The sequence below is a fragment of the Bos taurus genome, chromosome 22, assembly GCF_002263795.3.
Source record: "Bos taurus isolate L1 Dominette 01449 registration number 42190680 breed Hereford chromosome 22, ARS-UCD2.0, whole genome shotgun sequence".
Lineage (NCBI taxonomy): Eukaryota > Metazoa > Chordata > Mammalia > Artiodactyla > Bovidae > Bos > Bos taurus.
Window position 1 is genome coordinate 18,722,406 of NC_037349.1, and position 16,504 is coordinate 18,738,909.

Here is a 16,504-nt window from a genome sequence, read left to right on the forward strand (position 1 = left end):
GACCAGATGCCATGATCTTAGTTTTCTGAATGTTGAGCTTTAAGCCAACTTTTTACTCTCCTCTTTCACTTTCATCAAGAGACTCTTTAGTTCTTCGATTTCTGCCATAAGAGTGGTATCAACTCCATATCTGAGGTTATTGATATTTCTCCCAGCAGTCTTGATTGCAGCTTGTGCTTCTTCCAGCCCAGTGTTTTTCATGATATACTCTGCATATAAGTTAAATAAGCAGGGTGACAGTATACAGCCTTGACATACTCCTTTCCCTATTTGGACCCAGTTTGTTGTTCCATGTCCAGTTCTAACTGTTGCTTCCTGACCTGCATACAGGTTTCTCAAGAAGCAGGTCAGGTGGTCTGGTATTCCCATCTCTTGAAGAGTTTTCCATAGTTTGTTGTGATCCACACAGTCAAAGGCTTTGGCATATGTGAAAATTCATCCCCAATACACTTAAAACTTGTGTATTTCACTTTGGTGTGTGTGTTTATGTGTATATAATCATTCCTTTAAAAACAGTGCTATAGCAGTTTGAAGGCAGGAGAAGTGGTAAACTTGCAAAGACTTAGGAGGCAGTGACACTGAGATGGGCCAGAAAAGGAATAGCGTTTAATAAGATCACTTCCATGGGATGACGCAGAGAACCACTTCAGGGAGTGTCCATGGAAGGCTCAGCAGTTCAGTGAGTCTTGAGAGCACAGGGCGGTTGTTAAAGTAATATTTGCAGTAGAGTTGTGGGAGCTGTCTGTCAGGTCAACGGAGTGCCATTACCTCTTTGCAGGCAGCAGAGAGATGTGACTGTATCCGCACTTGGGCATGATGCGTCAGGCCCCAATGTGTCCCACGGCTGGGAGGAGGGTGAGGAGGTTGATGAAAATGAGTGAAAAGGCTGCTAGAGTTTCTGAATAAGCAAAGGTTGGTGCTGCACCTGTTTAATGAGAACTAACTGCACGGAGAGAAGGAACAAGTGTAATATGCTGGCATGGGGCTGTCTCTGAGGTGTCTGGTTGTGGCAGGTCAGGGAGACAGGTCAAAGGTTTATAAGTCGCTGGAAGGAGGCATCAGCAAATGAGTAACACAGGAAGAAAAAGAGGTCAGAGAGGAACTGCTGGGCATCTTAAGTAAGAGAAAAGCCAGGGCTGGTGAATAATTACATTTAAAAAAGATGGATAATTCTCATTGAATACTGTTAGTTTCAGGTGTTCAACATTGTGACTGGATAGCTGTGTGCCCTGTGAAAGGCTCACTACAGGAAGTCTAACTTACATCAGTCACTACTGGTTGCTGTGTTTTTTTTTTCCTTATGAATAGAACTTCTAAGATGGACTCTCTCAGCAACTTTCCACTGTGTACTTCAGTATTAGTAAGCATGTTTTGAATACACGGTCAGTAGTCAGCAAAGTCGAGCAGCTCAGACCAGAGGCTCCTAGGAGATTCTGCCACATATTTTGCTCTCTTGTTCCTTGGAATTCTTTGGACTTAAATCCCTTCACTGAGCCCTTGGATCCAACTGATCTAAGAAGCAAATACAGCTGCGTCTGTTGTTTCAACATTGTCTTTCTGTGCTGAGCTCCTTCTGATATCCTGAGGACTCAGCTTTTATGTATTTATTTTTTTTAATTTAATTTAATTTTTTAACTTTACAATATTGTATTGGTTTTACCATATATCGAAATGAATCCACCACAGGTATACATGCTTTTAAACTCATCTGGGTGATATGAATGTTCCTTCAAAGATGATCCCCTGAAAAGGGCCTCCACCTTGATGATGAAACCAGTCCCAACTCAGGGATAATGGCATGACAACCTCAAAAACTTGAGACACCCAAACACCAGGTTAATCCTTCACCAGAAAAAAAAAGGGCTTCACTTCCTGGGAAGCCTCACTGTTTTGCGGGGGGGTTGTATGGGAGGAACTTCAAGAATCAAGGCCACCGATCTTTATCATCGTCAAGTTGTGATCTTAGGAAATCTTTCCATCTGGGCTTTAGCTTCCACTTCTGACAGAGATAACAATGTCCACCTTAAAGAGTTATTTTGAGTATCATCTAATTAGTGTCAAAATGCATTATAAACCCCAAATCATGGAAGAAGATTGAATACTTGCTATCCTGTTTCATCATGACCAAGTTCTTGTATTTTGTGGTGCCGCTACTTCCTGTATTGCTGAGTGGGTTCCCAGGACAACAAGGCAGGTTAGTCTGTTGCCAAGATAAAATTTGTGCATTTGGAACTTGACCTCACCTTCCACCGAAAGGGCCTTAGTAGAGTGAAGAAGTGTGGAAATGAGTGGGAGAGAAGTGGATAACTGTTGAACTCATCATCAGATACACTTTTGGGGTTGGGGTTTCTTTCTCTTGGCTTCTTATACTGTGCCTGAGTTCTTTGAGATTTGCCCGGGAGAAGTCATCGGGCTTTGCTCAGGGGGACATTCAGCAGCTGTATACCGCAGTGCTGTCAGGGGCAAATACAGCTTTACAAGTCTGATGAAGTTGATGTCAGAATTGTCAGATCCGGTTCTGTGAATAAAGACTGCCCTGAAACCAGTTCCCAGGGGAGAAGCTACTCAGAAACCCAGCCTGTCGGTCTGTGCCTTTGAGTGTCACTGCTGGTTTTGTAGTAGCTGTTTGCTGTCACTAGGACATCAGGTTCACACGCCACAGTGACAGGGCAACACTGCTGTTGAGACTGGCCAACCCTGTCGCCTCAGCAAATGGGCCACTGAGGGCGTCCCCACCCCCTTAGGTGTATTTATGTCAGTGGACTTCCAGGCATGTTTGAAAAGCCAAGGCAAAACCATGCCAGAGACAATTTCCGTGAACTGAGTTCTGTCTTTGTTGGTTTTCTTTGGAATTTGAGAGAGGCATCGTGTCTAACTAATTTGCCTTTTTTTAAATTAAAGTATAGTGATCTATAGGGCTTCCCTGGTAGCTGAGCTAGTAAAGAATCCGCCTGCAATGCAGGAGACCCCATTTCCATTCCTGGGTTGGGAAGATACACTAGAGAAGGGATAGGCCACCCACTCCAGTATTCTTGGGCTTCCCTGGTGGCTCAGCTGGTAAAGAATCTGCCTGCAATGTGGGAGATCTGGGTTAGATCCCTGGGTTGGAAAGATCCCCTGGAGAAGGGAAAGGGTAGCCACTCCAGTACTCTGGCCTAGAGAATTCCACGGACTGTATAGTCCATGGGATCACTGTATAGTCCATGGGGTCGCAAAGAGTTGGACATGACTGAGTTACTTTCACTGGAATATGGCTGACTTAAAATGTTGCAGTAGCTTCAGGCGTACAACTCAGGGAATCAGTTATACATATATCCATTCTTTTGCAGATTGTCTTCCCATATAGGTTATTAGAGAATATTGAGTAGAGTTCCCTATGCTATCCAGATCAGATCAGATCAGATCAGTCACTCAATCGTGTCCGACTCTTTGTGACCCCATGAATCGCAGCACGCCAGGCCTCCCTGTCCATCACCAACTCCCGGAGTTCGCTGAGACTCACGTCCATCGAGTCAGTGATGCCATCCAGCCATCTCATCCTCTGTCGTCCCCTTTTCCTCCTGCCCCCAATCCCTCCCAGCATCAGAGTCAACTCTTCACATGAGGGACCAAAGTATTGGAGTTTCAGCCTTAGCATCAGTCCTTCCAATGAACACCCAGGACTGATCTCTTTTAGGATGGAGTGGTTGGATCTCCTTGTAGTCTAAGGGACTCGCAAGAGTTTTCTCCAACACCACAGTCCAAAAGCATCAATTCTTCAGCACTCAGCTTTATTCATAGTCCAACTCTCACATCCATACATGACTACTGGAAAAACCATAGCCTTGACTAGACGGGCCTTTGTTGGCAAAGTAATGTCTCTGCTTTTGAATGTGCTGTCTAGGTTGGTCATAACTTTCCTTCCAAGGAGTAAGCGTCTTTTAATTTCGTGGCTGCAATCACCATCTGCAGTGATTTTGGAGCCCCAAAAAATAAAGTCTGACACTGTTTCCACTGTTTCCCCTTCTATCTGCCATGAAGTGATGGGACCAGATGCCATGATCTTCGTTTTCTGAATGTTGAGCTTTAAGCCAACTTTTTAACTCTCCTCTTTCACTTTCATCAAGAGGCTTTTGAGTTCCTCTTCACTTTCTGCCATAAGGGTGGTGTCATCTGCATATCTGAGGTTATTGATATTTCTCCCGGCAATCTTGATTCCAGCTTGTGCTTCTTCCAGCCCAGCGTTTCTCATGATATACTCTGAATATAAGTTAAATAAGCAGGGTGACAATATACAGCCTTGATGTACTCCTTTTCCTATTTGGAACCAGTCTGTTGTTACTTGTCCAGTTCTAACTGTTGCTTCCTGACCTGCATATAGGTTTCTCAAGAGGCAGGTCAGGTGGTCTGGTATTCCCATCTCTTTCAGAATTTTCCACAGTTTATTGTGATCCACACAGTCAAAGGCTTTGGCATAAGTGATATCACACCTCAGTTCCCTTAGTATGACCATCTTTCAGTCCATCCATGTTGTTGTAAATAGCATTATTTCATTCTTTTTTATGACAGATTCATGGTATACATGTACCACATCTTCTTTGTCCATTCATCCTTCGAATGGACATTTCAGCTATTTCCATGTCCTGGATATTGTAAATAGTGCTACAGTGAACAGTCGGGTGCATGTGTCATTTTGAATTATGGTTTTCTCTGGACATATGCCCAGGAGTGGGATTGCTGCATCATATAGTAGTTTTATTTTTAGTTTTTTAAGGAATCTCCATAATGTTCTCCACAGTGACTGTACTAATTTACATTTCCACCAACTGTGTAGAAGGGTTCCCCTTTCTCCACACCCTCTCCAGCATTTACTGTTTGTAGACTTTCTTTAATGCTTCATATTTCATTTAATGCTCTTTCTTCTCCTGACCTTTTCTTTATACAGTGTAAATTTTAATCTCAAGTCTACCTTTTTAGATGATTTAAAAAAATTAATTACAGTAGAATTGCTTTACAATATTGTGATGGTTTCTGTCATACATCAACATGAATCAGCTATAGGTATACATATGTCCCATCCCTCACGAACCTCCCACCCCAACCCCATCCTACCACTCTAGGTCATCACAGAGCACAAGCTCGCACACTCTGCATCATACAGAAAATCTCTATTGGCTATCCGTTTTATATATGGTAATGTTTCAGTACTACTCTCTCAGTTCATCCCACCCTCTCCTTTCCCCACTGTGTCCACAGTCTGTTCTCCCTGTCTACATCTCTACTCCTGCCCTGCAAAAAGGTTCCTCAGAACCATTTTCCTAAATGCCATATACCTGCATTAATATGGATATAATATGGATAACTTATAGCTATTCTTACAGCTCAGTTGGTAAAGAATCCACCTGCAATGCAGGAGACCACAGTTCAATCCCTGGGTTGGGAAGATCCCCTGGAGAAGGGATAGGCTACCCAATCCAGTACTCTGGCCTGGAAAATTCCATGGACTGTACAGTCCATGGGGTCGCAAAGAGCCAGACACAATTGAGTGACTTTTACTTCACTCCATGCATTAATATACAATACTTGTTTTTCTGATTTACTTCACTCTGTATAACAGGCTGTAGCTTCATCCACTCCACTAGAACCAATTCAAATTCGTTTCTTTTTATGGCTGAATAATAATTGGAAAAGACCCTGATGCTGGGAGGGACTGGGGGAAGGAGGAGAAGGGGACGACAGAGGATGAGATGGCTGGATGGCATCACTGACTCGATGGACGTGAGTCTGAGTGAACTCCGGGAGTTGGTGATGGACAGGGAGGCCTGGTGTGCTGTGATTCATGGGGTTGCAAAAAGTCGGACACGACTGAGCGACTGCACTGAACTGAATAATCCCATTGTATATATGTACCACAGCTTCTTTAGTCATCTGTTGGTGCACATCTAGGTTGCTTCCATCCTAGCTTTATTGTAAGAGTGCTACAGTGAACACTGGGTCTTGCTGAATTACGGTCTTCTCAGGGTATATGCGCAGTACTGGGATTGCCGGGTCATATGGTAGTTTTATTTCTAGCTTTTTAAGGACCCTCCATACTGCTCTCCACAGCAGCTGTGTCAGTTTACATTCTTACCAACAGTGCAAGAGGATTCCCTTTTCTCCACATCCTCTCTAGCATTCATTGTTTGTAGACTTTTTTTTTTTTTTTACAAATTATTTTAATTGGAGGATAATTACTGTACAATATTGTGATGGTTTTTGCCATACAAAAATGAATCAGCCACAGGTATACATGTGTCCCGCCCCCCATCCTGAAACCCACTCCCACCTCCTTCCCCACCCTATCCCTCTGGGTTGTCTTTTTGATGATGGCCATTCTGACCAGTGTGAAATGATACCTCATTGTAGTTTCTATTTGTATTTCTCTAGTAATCAGTGAGGTTGAACATCTTTTCATGTGCTTCTTGGCCATCTGTATGTCTTCTCTGGAGAAATGTCTGTTTAGATCTTCTGCCCAGTTTCTGACTGGGTTGGTTGTTTGTTTGTTTTTGATATTGAGCTGCATGCGCTGTCTGTATATTATAGAGGTTAATCCCTTGTCAGTTGCATCATTTAAAAATATTTTGTCTCATTTTGTGGGTTGTCTTTTCATATCGTTTATGGTTTCCTTTGCTATGCAAAAGCTTTTAAGTTTAATTAGATTTCATTTATTTTTGCTTTTAATTACTGGAGGAGGGGGATCCAAAAACATATTGTTACAATTTATGTCAGAGAATGTTCAGCCTGTGTTTTCCTCTAAGCATTACACTATCCATCCTTCCATTTAAGGCTTAATGCATTGTAAGTTTATTTTTGTGTATGTATACCACATCTTCTTTATCCATTCATCTGCTGATGGACATCTGGGTTGCTTCCATGTATTGACTATCATATATAATGCTGCTATAAACATCTGCTGGTGTTGTTCAGTGACTAAGTCATGTCCGATTCTTTGTGACCCCAAGGACTACAGCACGCCAGGCTTCCCTGCCCTTCACTATTTCCTGGAGTTTGATCAAACTCACGTCCATTGAGTTGGTGATGCCATCCAACCATCTCAGCCTCTGTTGTCCCTTTTTCCCCCTGCCCTCAATCTTTCCCAGCATCAGAGTCTTTTCCAGTGAGTCAGCTCTTCGCATCAGGTAGCCATAACTATTGGAGCTTCAGCTTTAACATTAGTCCTTCCAATGAATATTCAGCGTTGATTTCCTTTAGGATTGACTGGTTTGCTCTCCTTGCTTCCCAAGGGACTCTAAAGAGTCTTCTCCAACACTACAGTTTGAAAGCATCAATTCTTTGATGCTCAGCCTTCTTTAGGGTCCAACTCTCGTATCCATACATGACTACTGGATGATCCATAGCTTTGACTACACAGACCTTTGCTGTCAAAGCAATGTCTCTGCTTTTTAACATGCTGTTTGTGTTTGTCATAACTTTTATTCCAAGGAGCAAGCGTCTTTTAATTTCATGGCTGCAACCACCATCTGAAGTGATTTTGGAGCCCAAGAAAAGAAACTCTGTCACTACTTCCACTTTTCTGTTTATGTTTGCTGTGAAGGCAGGGACTGGATGCCACGATCTTAGTTTTTAGAATGTTGAGTGCTAAGCCAGCTTTTTCACTCTCCTGTTTTACCTTCGGAGAAGGCAATGGCACCCCACTCCAGTACTCTTGCCTGGAAAATCCCATGGCCGGAGGAGCCTGGTTGGCTGCAGTCCAAGCGGTCGCGAAGAGTCGGACACGACTGAGTGACTTCACTTTCACTCTTCACTTTCCTGCATTGGAGAAGGAAATGGCAACCCACTCCAGTGTTCTTGCCTGGAGAATCCCAGGGACGGGGGAGCCTGGTAGGCTGCAGTCCATGGGGTCCCTAAGAGTTGGACACGACTGAGCGACTTCACTTCCACTTTTCACTTTCATGCATTGGAGAAGGAAATGGCAACCCACTCCAGTGTTCTTGCCTGGAGAATCCCAGGGACGGGGGAGCCTGGTGGGCTGCCGTCTATGGGGTCGCACAGAGTCGGACATGACTGAAGCGACTTAGCAGCAGCAACAGCAGCAATTAGTGAAGCTGAGCATATTTTCATGTGCCTGCTATTCATCTGTATGTCTACTTTTGAAAAATGTCTTTTCACATCTTCTGCCCATTTTAAATAACAAAATTTTTAAAATAATTATGAGTTTTTTTATATTAACGGAGTTATATGAGCTCTTTATATATATTTGTTTATATGTTTATATGTCCAACAACATATCAACCTCTTGTTGGACACGCCATTTGCAAACATTTTCCCCATTCTGTAGGCTATCTTTTCATGTTTTGAATGGTTTCCTTTGCTGTGCAAAACTTTTAAGTTTAATTAGGTCCCATTTCTTTATTTTGCTTTTATTTCTTTGGCCTTAGGAGACATCCAGAACGTATTGGTACAATTTGTCAAAAGAGTGGTCTGCCTATGTTCTGTTCCATGAGTTTCATGGTTTTTAGATCTTTCATTTAGGTCTTTGATAGATTTTGAATTTATTTTTGTAGATGGTGTGAGGAAATGCTTGCCTGGTTGTTCTGTATGGAACTGTCCAGCTTTTTTACCACCACTTAATTACTGGAGAGACTGTTTTTTCTCCACTGTATAGTCTTACCTCCTTTGTTGTAGATTAATTGACCCTAAGTATGTGGACTTATTTCTAGACTATGATTTTTGTGTGTGTCAGTATGGTTGTTTTGATTACTATAGTAATGTTGCATAATTTGAAATCTGGGAGGGTCATACCTCCAGCTTTGTTCCTTTTTCTCATTTTTTTTTTTTTTTTTCACTTTGGGGTATTTGGAGTTCTGTATGATTTTAGGATTATTTGTTCTTGATCTGTGGGAAATGTGTTGGGTATTTTTATAGGGATCACATTAAATATCTAGATAACTTTGTGCATAGTGTATCCATTGTTAACAATATTCTTCTAATCCAAGAGCATGATTTAACTTTCCATTTCTTTCTGTCATTTTCAATTTCCTTTATCAGTGTTAACATGCTTTTCAGAGTTTAGGTCTTGCCCCCTCCTTGGTTAAGTTTATTCCTGGTATTTTATGATGATGTTATTTTAAACTGAATTTTATTTTTACTTTCTTGTTCTGATAGTTTATTATTAGTGTATAGAAGAGCAACAAAGTTCTGTATAGTAATCATGTATCTTGCCCATTTGCTAAATTCATTTATTAGTTCTGATAGTTTGCTACTGGAAACTTTAGGATTTTCTATGTATAATAGCATGTCACCTTTTCTTTTCTGATTTCTGGGGCTAGGACTTTCAATATGATGTTAAATAGAAGTAGCAAAAGTGTGCATCCTTGTCTTAATTCTGAGTTTAAAGGAAAGACATTCAGCTTTTTCACTGTTGAATATGATGTTAGCTGTGGGTCTGTCATAAATGGCTTTTACATAGGCATGTACCCTCTATATCAATTTTAATAAGTTTTTATCATGAATGGATGTTGAATTTTGTCAAATGCTTTCACTGAGTCTATTGAGATGATAATGTGGTTTTTATACTTCTGTTAATGTGGTGTATTACATTCATTGATTTGAACCATTTGATTTTGAAACGCCCTGCACCCCTGGAATACATCTCAATTGATTCAGGTATATGACTCTTTTATGTATCATTGAATTTAGTTTGCTAATATTTAGGACTTTTGCATATGTATTCATAAGAGATTTGGCCTGTAATTTTTTGGGTAGCATCTTTGTGTGGTTTTGATGTCAGTGTAATGGTTGGCCTCATAGAATGAATTTGGAAGTATTCTAGCCTATTTAAATTTTTGGATTGATTTGAGAAGGATAGGTGTTAATTCCTTTTTCATATGTGTAATAGAATTAACCTGTGAAGCTATCCACGCCTATACTTTTATTTGCTGGGAGGTGTGTATGTGTGTGTGTACACCAAATTCAAGTTTGTTACTAGTGATTGGTATGTTCCAATTGTCTAGTGCTTCTACAGCCTCAGCAGGTGGTATATTTCTAGAAATCTGTCCATTTCTTCTAGGTTGTTTGGCATATAACTATAATGAGTATTCTTTTAAAATTTTTTGTAACTCTGTGGTCTCAGTTACTTCTCTCCTTTCATTTCTTAATTTGTTTTTTGGAGCCTCTCTCTTTTCTTCCTGGTGAGCCTGGCTACAGTTTGATCTCCTGTAGTTATCTTTTTATTCTACCGGCTCTTGGTTTCTTTGCTCTGTTCTATTATTTCCTTCTGCTGACTTTGGGATTTTTATGCTCTTCTTTTTCAAATCCCTTTAGGCGGTAGGTTAAATTGTTTGAGATTCTTCTTGTTTCTTGAAGAAGGGCTCTACTGCTATAAACTTTCCTCTTAGAACTGCTTTGCTGCATCCCACAGATTTTAGACTGTAGTATTTCCATTTTTCTTGAGGTATTTTCTGACTTCCTTGTTGATTTCTTCATCGACCCACTGGGTTTTTAGTAGCATATTGTTTAGTCTTTTCGTATTTGTTCTCTTTCCATTTTTCCTGTCTGTAATCGAAGGTTACTTTCATATTACTGTGGTTAGAAAAACTGCTTAATATCATTTCTGTCATCTTCCGTTGTTAAGGCTTATTTTGGCCTAGCATGTGATATATCCTAGAGAATGTTCCCTGTGCACTTGAAGCCAATGTGTATTGTGCTTTTTTGGGATTTTTTTTTTTAATAGCTCATGGTGCCTGGCGCTTTAGACTTGCTATTCTCCGGGACAGCTACTCAACAAAGGAAACCAGACATTCCTTGACCAAATGGCTGGTGGTGTATGATCATTTTTTTAAGGGATATCCTATCAAGAACCTTTCTAATACATCTCTTTTAGGAGATTAGGTCTTCTTGTTTCTTTTTTTGGGGGGGGGCAGATACTTTATTAATAATATCTGTAGCCCCTTTACACATGGATTTCTGCTAACCATTCTTTTGTAGTAGCTATTTGAAAAACAAGGGATCAAAAATTTGGTGTGCCTCAATTCATCTGGAATATTGTGCTGTGACCACCAACTTAAAGGCTGTTTCCATATCAAGGCAAAGGAGCATTTCAGAGTATGCTCTTTGAGGAAATTATTGTATCTTCTAGAAAACATTGGTTTTAGGGAAAAACCACTACAATATTGTAAAGTAATTAGCCTCCAATTAAAATAAATTAATTAATTTAAAAAAGGCATCCAGAATCTATGTTGAATGCCAAGGGTCTACTGCATATTTGTTAAAGGCAAAGCTCCTTAAGACCATTTATAAAAACCTGCCTGGTCTATCTTTCCAGTTGATGACTTTGATATATAGACAAGCAGATGTCTACTTATCATCTTGACTGAGACCTGACCCTTGAAATTGTTCTATCATTTCTCATGGCATTTTTCTCAAGCAATTGTTTATGTAACTTTTAGAGTAAATGTATATTAATCTGCCATACATTTAGAGTGTGTTTCTTGTGCCCAAGCACCACTGGGCTATAAGGAAAACAAAGATAAATATGACAGAGACCTTGGCTTCATGTAGTTGAAGTACAGTAACAAAAAATGTAACCCCTGCATCACTGCCATCTCATCATGATTGAGAAAAAGTCTAGGAACTGGGGAGTGAGGCAAGAAAAGATGATACTAAATAAGTGAGGCTCAAGTTAAATACTGAAGGATGGATGGGAATTAGCCAAGTGGACACGATAAGGAAGGGCATTTCAAGCACAAGTTAAACATGCATCAAGATGAACAACCTATAGTTAAAATTTTCTGGGTGTGATATTGTAGTATATATTCAGAATGATAAAGTTGTCAGATGTACTTTTGCGGCAGAGTGAATTAGCTCATACATATCTGTAGCACCACTGGCCTTGGATCAGGACGCTGTTAGAGGATTCTTCTGGGCCTTAGATCAATCAGCATGAACAACTCCAAAAAAGGATCTGAGTAATTATCTTCTACAGATGCTCCATCGAAAGGCAACAAGGAAATCCATAGGTTTCAGCTGAGAAATAAGGAATCTCATCTTAAACACTAATGACACAGTATCCTCTAGGAGAGTTAACTGAAGATGCCATTTCGTTAAAGTGTGACGGCCCCATGCCTCAAAGTTCTTGATGAAAGAGACACAGTGCCTAACATCCGTCAAGTAAGTTCTGTGTGACTCCAGCCAAAGTTTTCTTTAGTAATTTCAGAGACTGAATCTATGTATATCTGCTGAAGTCACTTCTCAGGCTTTCCAAGTCCCATTACTCGTTGCCAGTTGTTTTAGGATTTACAAATTCCTGGCTTCTTCCTTTCACTTTTATTCCAAGAAACTATCTATAGCTGGGCTGTCCTATATGGTAGCCACTACACAGATGTGCTGTTTAAGCTTAAAAATTCAGTATTTTATTCCACCAATCACATTCTAAGTGCTCAATAGGCATTTGAGTCTACGGCTACCATACTGGACAATTCATTTGTAGAAAATTTCCATCTTCATGCTTGCATGCTCAGTCGCTCAGTCATGTCCAGCTCTTTGCAACCCCATAGCTTACCAGGCTCCTCCAGGCAAGAATACGGAAGTGGATTGCCATTTCCTTCTTCAGGGGATCTTCCGAACCCAGGCATCGAACCCACATCTCCTGCATTGGCAGGCAGATTCTTTACCACTGAGCCACCTGGGAATCCCACCTACCCATATCATAAGTGAAGTATGTTATGCTCTTCAAGAGATTGTCTATATTGATTTTTGTGGCTAGTATATTCAAACGCCTGGACAATTGACCAGTTACCTTGCCAGATGGCAGATTCTGGGGCTGGGGGGAAGTACAACATTGGATCCCAACAATTCTCACCCTTCATGAAAATCTGACAGTATGTTTTAATAGCATATTCTTTAACTCTGCAATGGAAAAAAGACTGGAGTGTCAATATTTTCTTTGCTGTTGTTGAGGACACAGGTTCCCAACTGACCTAGGGAAGAATAAGTTGATACGTGACAATTTAGTATATTATAAGCAGTTGTTGGTGAAAGAAAAGTTTTGATAAACTACCTGGTGTAGAATAAGATTAAACAGTTCTGAGCTGAAACCTAATGTTTTCTTAAGATTACTATTACATTATTGACCAAGTCATCCAAATGTCACTCTACACTCAAAGGGGAATGGACCTCTGAGTATGATACCATATATACTAAACACAATGTTGGAGTTCCCAATATATGATTTTATTCCAGATGAAATGAAGTTTACAAGGCTTTTTGAACACTAAATTAGCAGCAGCATCTTTGTGAATGAAAAGGAAGCATAAGATGAACTGGGATATTTTTTTCTTAGGCTACTGGCAATATCTATTGTTATACATATACCCCAAGGTCAAGGAGGAGGACATAGCTAATTAAGAAAGAGCCCTACTTATTGAGGTGTAATTGAGTTGGTGAGAATGAGCTGTAATGAAAGAAGAAGAAGAAAAAAAATGATTCAGCCCGAAAGGGACTTGTTGGTAAACCATGGGGATCCATAGAAAGAAAGAAAGAAATAGCAATGCCTTGCAGGGAAAAGCGCATCAAGCATCATTTTGGAATTTTTTGTTAGCATTTTCGAATAGGCTACTGTGCTTAGAATGGAACTAGTTCTGTCTTGTTTTCAGAAACTAAGCAGTGGAGAATCAGAAGGGGCTTCAGCATCTGGGGCACCAGCAATTCTGGTTGTATCCTTCCCTCCCCCTAAGCACTAACTTGACTGGTCTTCAGGCCCAGTTTGTTTCTCTCTCACCCGTTTTCCTAATTTGCAGATATATGTATTTCAAGTTAATTTTTATTTGAGTACAGTTGATTTACAATGTTGTGTTAGTTTCAGGTCTTATGCAAAGTGAATCAGATATACACGTTTATATATTCACTCTCTTTCAGCTTCTCTTCTCATATAGGTTACTTAGTAGAGTTCCCCGTGCTATGCAGTAGGTCCTTGTCAGTTGTCTAATTTTACATTGGTTTTCTTGGAGTATAGTTGCTTTGCAATGTTGTGTTAGTTTCTGCAGTACAGCAAAGTGAATCAGCTGGTATGTATACATATATCCCCTCTTGGGCTTTCCTTCCCATTTAGGTCACCACAGAGCACAGAACGGATTTCCCTGAGGTATACAGTAGATTCTATTTTGTACATGGTATCAGTGGTGTATATATGTCAATCCCAGTCCCCCAGTCCATCCCACTCCCACTCTTTCCCCCTTGGCGTCCATACATTTGTTCTCTATGTCTTTGTTCTCTACGTCTCTATCTCTATTTCTTTTTGCAAATAAGATCAATGGTACCATTTTCCTATATTCCACATATATGCATTAACATATGATATTTGTTTTTCTCTTTCTTTTTCTCTCTGTATGACAGACTCTAAGTCCATCCACATCTCTACAAATGACCCAATTCCATTTCTTTTTATGGCTGAGTACTATTCCACTGTATCTTGTACCACATCTTCTGTATTTATTCGTCTGTAGATGTGCATTTAGGTTATTTCCATGTCCTGGCTATTGTATTTAAGTAGTTCTGTGACAGGCATTGGGGCATGTGTGTCTTTTTGAATTATGGTTTTCTAAGAGTATGTAACTAGTAGTGGGATTTCTGGGCATATGGCAGTTCTATTTTTAGTTTTTTAAAGGAAACTCCATACTGCACTCCATAGTGGCTGTATCAATTTACATTCCCACCCACAGGGTAGGAGGGTTCCCTTTTCTCCACACACCGTCTCAACTATTTATCATCTGTAGATTTTTTAAAATGATGGTCATTCTGACTGGAGTGAGGTGATGTCTCATTGTAGTTTTGATTTGCATTTCTCTAGTATTTAGTGATGTTCAGCATCTTTTCATGTGTTAGTTGGCCATCTGTATGTCTTCTTTGGAGAAATGTCTATTTATATCTTCCACCCATTTTTTGATTGGGTTCTTTGTTTTTTGGATATTGAGCTACATGAGCTATTTGTATATTTTGGAGACTAATCCTGAGGGTTGTCTTTCCATCTTGTTTATGGTTTCCTTGGCTGTGCAGAAACTTTTAAGTTTAATTAGGTCTCTCTTGTTTAGTTTTGTTTTTCATTAGGTAGGGCAAGAAATATCCTGCTGCCACTTATGTTAAGTGTTCTGCCTATATTTTCTTCTAAGAGTTTTATAGTGTCTGCCCTTACATTTAGGTCTTTTCTGCATTGTGTATGGTGTTAGGGACTGTTCTTTCACTCTCTTACAAGTACCTGTTCAGGTTCCCCAGCACCACGTACTGAAGAGACTGTCTTTTCTCCATTGTATGTTCTTGCCTCCTTTGTCATAGATTAGGTGACCAAAGGTATGTGGGTTTATCTCTGCAGCAGTGTATTATAATGGTTATGATATTAAGATACTGACTCTGAAAGAAACTTCTTAATTTTCAGTCCTGGTTCACTGTGTAGCTTTGGACACATGACTAAATCTTTCAAAGTCATCAGTTTCCTCTTCTATAAAATGATACCTACTCTGTCAGGTTCTTATGAGTATTAAATGAATAAGAGCATAATTATGAATGTTCTTAGGCACACAGTAAGTGCTGTATTTGTATATGTCATCAGTAGCACAATGTCCTCATCAGGAAAGCCTGGCAGTACTTTTATACTCAAATTCACATTGAATCCTGGTGATCATTATGTATACATGTGTGCCTCCTGCACTCTTGCACTGGTCTGGACCATTCTAGACATTGATGCCCATCTTACCCCAAGATCTGGCAAGTAGCCCCTTCAGAGTAGCCATCAGTCCAGATTTGTGGATGAATGACTGCTTGGTTCTACGTTCCCCGGGTGATCCATCAGGGCACAGTTTGGTCCTGATTCTGTTTCTGTCAAAGTATAATCCCCTTTTCTACGTGAGGGTATAATTAGGTTCATTCTGTAAAACTCAAGACTGGGTATCAATGCTATAAATGATATTAAGAAGCCAGATTGTTCTGCTGCAGGGTTTTCTTATATATATATATATAAATATGTATGCAACTTACTATGTAGTCTCTTTAAAAAAAAATTTAAAATGTGTTTCATGCAAACTTCCATGATTAAGTCCAGGTGGTGGTCAATAGAGCAGATGAATTTGAGAAATATGTAGGAAATACAATATTCACATGTAAGAAATTGTTTAAAAAAAAAAACAAAAACAGTCCCATTAAGCTCCACACTTAACTGTGTTAGTTTTAGCCCTCCCAGAAACAGAATTTTATACCAGAGAATTGGGCATCTCTGGACCAGCACTAGTTAGGTCAGCTGCCAGACAGACCCCTGCCATCCCCTAAAGGACAGCAACCTCGCAATAGCTGGCCTACTTTTCTGCCTAGTATAACATCTTTGTTCTTGCTCCTTTCTGCCTTCAGAAGTCTTTCATTTTCTACAGCTCCTTGGAGATCCTTTTATCTTCTAGACTAGATTTTGCCTGATTCTTGAATTATTGAATAAAGCCAATGAAATCTGTAAAGTTTACCTAGTTGAATTTTGTTTGTTTACAGT

At 40.0% G+C, this 16,504-nt stretch overlaps 1 protein-coding gene across 3 annotated transcripts in view; it reads right to left on the bottom strand.

The window, feature by feature from the left end:
* The window catches only part of GRM7 (glutamate metabotropic receptor 7), a 940,532-nt gene that overhangs the window by 95,297 nt on the left and 828,731 nt on the right, over positions 1-16,504 (bottom strand). The window lies entirely within an intron of this gene.